Genomic DNA, 5,121 nt, shown 5'->3' with positions numbered 1-5,121 from the left:
GAATCTAAACAGAGAGATACACAGTGAAACTAATAGAGGTTATGAACCAAATAGATTTAACAGATATCTGCAGAACATTTCACCCTAAAATATAAGAATACACCTTCTTCTCAGCACATCATGGTACCTTCTCCACAATTGACCATATAATTGGTCACAAAACAACCTTCAACCAATACAAGAAGACTGAAATAATCCCATGCATCCTATCAGATCACTATGGCCTAAGGGTGGTCTTCAATAATTACAAAAACAACAGAAATTCTATATACACATGGAAACTGAACAACTCTTTACTCAATAATAACTTGGTCAGAGAAGAAATAAAGGAAGAAATTAAAGACTTTCTGGAATATAATGAAAATGCTGTTAGGATACTTATAGCAAATTTCATAGAAAATTCATAGAACTTAGTACCCTGGTAAAGAAACTAAAGAAACTTTACACTAGCAACTTAACAGCACACTTGATATCTCTAGAACAAAAAGAAGCAAACACAACCAAGAGGAGTAGACAGTAGGAAATAGTCAAACTCTGGGCAAAATCAACCTAATATAAACAAAGAGAACAATACAAAGAAGCAACAAAACCAAAAGCTGGTTCTTTGAGAAAATCAACAAGATAGATAAACTCTCAGCCAAACTAAGTAAAGGACCCAGGGGTATTTTCTAAATTAACAATATCAGAAATGAAAAGGGAGACAAAACAACAGAGACAGAGGAAATTCAAAAAATCATCAGATTCTAATACTAAAGCCTATACTCAAGGAAACAGGAAAATCTAGATGAAATGGATGATTTTCTTGACAGATACCACATACCAAAGTTAAATCAAGAGAAGGTAAACTACCTAAACAGGCACATATCTCATAAATAAATAGAAGTCATTAAAACCCTCCCAATAAAAAAAAGCCCAGGGCCAGATGGATTTAGTGCAGAATTCTACCAGAACTTCAGAGAAGACCTGATACCAATCTTCCTCAAACTATTCCATAAAATAGAAACGGAAGGAACACTACCTAATTTATTCTATGAAGCCACAATTACTCTGATACCTAAACCACACAAAGACCCAACAAAAAATGAGAATTTCAGGCCAATATTGCTTATGCATATCAATGCAAAATATTTAATAAAATTCTTGCAAATGAATCCAAGAACACATCAAAAGCATCATGCACCACAATCAAGTAGGCTTTATCCCAGGGATGCAATGATGGTTCAATATACAAAAATCCATTAATGTAATCAACTACATAAACAAACCCAGAGAAAAATCATATGATCATCTCCTTAGATGCAGAAAAAGCACTTAAAAATGCAACAGCCCTTAATGTTAAAAGTATTGGAGTGATCAGGAATGCAAGGTCCATACCTAAGTATCATAAAAACAATTTACTGCAAACCAATAGCCAATATCAAATTAAATGGAGGGATACTTGAAGCAATCCCACTAAAATTGGGGAAAAGACAAGGATGTCCACTCTCCCCATGACTATTCAATATAGTACTCAATGTGCTAGCTAGAACAAAAAGTCATCAAAAAGAGATCAAGGGAATACAAATTGGTAAAGAAGAAATAAAGGTATCCCTATTTGCAGATGAAATTATAGTATATATAAGCGACCCCAAAAATTCTATGAGAGAATTTCTCCAGCTGATAAACAACTTCCACAAAATGGCCAGATATAAAGTTAAATCAAATAAATTAATAGCCTTCCTTTATACAAATGATAAACAGGCTGAGAAAGAAATTAGGAAAACAGCTCCCTTCACAATAGCCACTTTGGTGTGACTCTACGTAAGCAACTGAAAGATCTGTATAACAAGAACTTCAAGTCTCTCAAGAAAGAAATCCAAGAAAATCTCAGAAAATGGAGAGATCTCCCATGGTCATGGATTGGCAGAATTAACATAGTAAAAATGGCCATCCTACTGATGGCAATCCACAGATTCAATGCAATTCCCATCAAAATCCCAATTCAATTCTTCAAAGACACAGATAGAGCAATTCTCAAATTCACCTGGAAATGCAAAACAAAAAACAAAAAAACAAACAAACAAAACAGAATTGTGAAAACAATTCTTAACAATAAAGGAATGGCTGGGGGAATCATCATCCCTGACCTCAAACTCTACTACAGAGCAATTGTGATTAAAAAAAAAAAAAAAAAAAAAAAAAAAAAAAAAAAAAAAAAAAAAAAAAAAAAAAAAAAACTGCATGGTATTGGTTTAGAGACAGACAATGTTGATCAATGGAGTAGAATTGAAGACCCAGAAATAAAACCCCATACTTACGGTCACTTGATCTTTGACAAAGATGCCAAAAATATACAATGTAAAAAGGAAAGCATCTTCAATAAATGGTGCTGGTCTAACTGGTTGTCTGAATGTGGAAGAATGAAAAGATAGGCATCGTTGTCACCTTGCACAAAGCTCAAGTCCAAGTGGGTCAAGGACCTCAACATAAAACTGCATATACTCAATCTAATAGAAGAGAAAGTAGGAAAGAACTTTGAAATCATTGGCAGAGGGGGAAATTTCCTAAAGAGAACTCCAATGGCTCATGCTCTAAGATCATGAATTGATAACTGGGACCTCGGGAAACTGGAATGCTTCTGCAAGGCAAAGGACGTAGTCAATAAGACAAATCAGCAACCTACAGATTGGGGAAAAACTTTCACTAACCCCACATCCCATAGAGGGCTAATGTCTAAAATATATGAAGAAGTCAAGAAGCTAACTATCACAAAAACAAACAGCCTAATCGGAAAAAAAATGAGGTGTTAGTCTGTGGTCCCAACTATACTGCTGAGGCTGCTGCTGCACATTAGTTACTTAATAGGAGGCAATGCATAATTGTGAGATATTTTATTATAGGAAAGAGAAAAGAGGCTAGCCATGTGGAGAGAGAGAAAGGAGAGAAAGAAGAGAGGAGAAGGAGATAGAGAAAAAGGAGAGGAAGAAAGCAAGAGAGGAAAAGAGGGCAAGAGGAAAAACAGAAGGCAAGAGAGAGAACAAAGAGCAAGAGAGAACAAAGAGAAAGAGAGAGAGGAGAAAGCAAACTGCCACTTATATTGTATGAGGCAGAGCTATCTGTCTGTGAGGTGGGGCATTCCTGGCTATGGTCAGGTGATTGGGGGTAGGGACCAGCTAGAATGCTGGGAACTTGGGGCATTGTCTAGTGACAGAGCACACATCTCCTGTGTGGGGCTATGAGAGGTTGTGACTCAAACAGGAGCCAGTGTCCCAAGAGTCATGGCCAAACTCCTTCCATCCCTTTCAAGCAGAACCTTATCTCCCACTGGGGTTTCAGGGTTCCAGACCTATTACTCGACTGGGTTCAGGTTGCCTGAACAGACCACTGCCCTACAATGAGGTATAGAACTAAATTGAGAATTCACAACAGAAGAATCTCAAATGGCTGAGAAACACCCAATGTTCAAACTCATTAGTGATCAGAGAAATGCAAATCCAAAGACCCTGAGATTCTACCTTATACAAATTACAATGGCTAAGATCAAAACCTCAGGTGGCAACACATGTTGGAGAGGATGTGGAGAAAGAGGAACACTTCTCCATTGCTGGTGGGATTGCAAACTGGCACAACAACTGAAAATCAATCTGGAGGTTCCTCAGAAAATTGGAAATAGATATACCTGAAGACCCAACAATACCATTCTTGGGAATATATCAAAAGATGCCCCACCATGCCATAGGGGCATGTGTTCTACTATGTTCATGGCAGCCTTAATTATAATATCCATAACCTGGAAACAAGCCAGATATCTCAAGACAGATGAATGGATACAGAAAATGTGGTTCATTTACACAATGGAATACTACTCAACTATTAAGAATGAGGACATCCTGAGTTTTGCAGGCAAATGGCTGGAACTAGAAAATATCATCCTGAGAGAGGTAACTCAGACCCAAAGGACAAGCATGGTATGTACTCATTAATAATTGGATATTAGCCAAAAAATAGTATAGAATACCCAAGATACAGTCCACAGAACTCAAAAAGGTCACCAAGCTGAAGGACCCAAGTGAGGATGCCTCAGTCCCTCTTGGGAGGGAGAAGAAAGCCACCACAAGGGGGGAGTGATCTGGGAGGGAAAGCAGATGGAGAGAAAGAGAGGAAAACATGATCAGGTAGGGGAAAAGGACTGAAATTCCTGAGGGCTAGCATAAAGAATGGAAACATGCAACCTTGGGAGGTAGGAGATTGGGGGTACCCTCCAGAATGTACCAGAGATCTATGAGGTGAGACTCTCAGGACTTAGATGAAATGCCCTACATTGGGGAGAGGGAACTTGTAGAGCCCACTGCAGCAGAAAGGCAGGGCATCAAGTGAGGCATGGGGTTGCCATCCCACAGTCAATACTCTGACCCTGTCTGAATAAACTGCAAGGATGGAAATGGAGAGGGGCCTGAGTAAAAGAAAGTCCAGTGGCAAGCCCAAAGTGGGATCCAGCTCAAGGGGAGGCCCCAAGACCTGACACTATTATGGAAGCTATACAGCACTCACAAAAAGGGACCTAGCATGACTGCCCTCTGAAGACCCAACAAACAGCTGAAAGAGTCAAAGGCAGATATTTGCACCTAACCAATGGTCAGAAGTTGCTGACTCCTGTGTTTGAATTAGTAGAAAGCTAGAAGCAGAGGAAGAGGCAACCCGGTAGGAGGACCAGCTCTCTCAATTAACCTGAACCCCAGAGATCTCTCAGATACTGGACCACCAACCAGGCAGCATACATCAGCTGATATAAGGCCCCCAAAACATATACAGCAGAGGACTGCAGGGTCTGTGTTCAGTCAGAGAAGATGTACCTAACCCTCAAGAGACTGGTGAGAATTGTCCAAAGCTATAATTCTCCTATCTGTCTCTCTCACTAGTCTTTTCATATACAGATAGTATATGTCTGCCTCTGTCTGTTATCACTCATCCAAGGCCATGACATGTATTTATTAAATTTATTTATAAATGTCTATAGAAATCCAGACCAACACAGAAGTGATTTCATGGTGAGCAAAACAAAAGCAAACCCCTGAAATCATCCACTCAGAAAATCATCAGAGAGGTAGAATATCATGTTTTTAAAACAAAGTTTATATTGCC

This window comes from Mastomys coucha, chromosome X (assembly GCF_008632895.1).
Source record: "Mastomys coucha isolate ucsf_1 chromosome X, UCSF_Mcou_1, whole genome shotgun sequence".
Classification (NCBI taxonomy): Eukaryota; Metazoa; Chordata; class Mammalia; order Rodentia; family Muridae; genus Mastomys; species Mastomys coucha.
The sequence above is the reverse complement of the archived record's forward strand: the minus strand, read 5'-3'. Positions refer to the sequence as shown.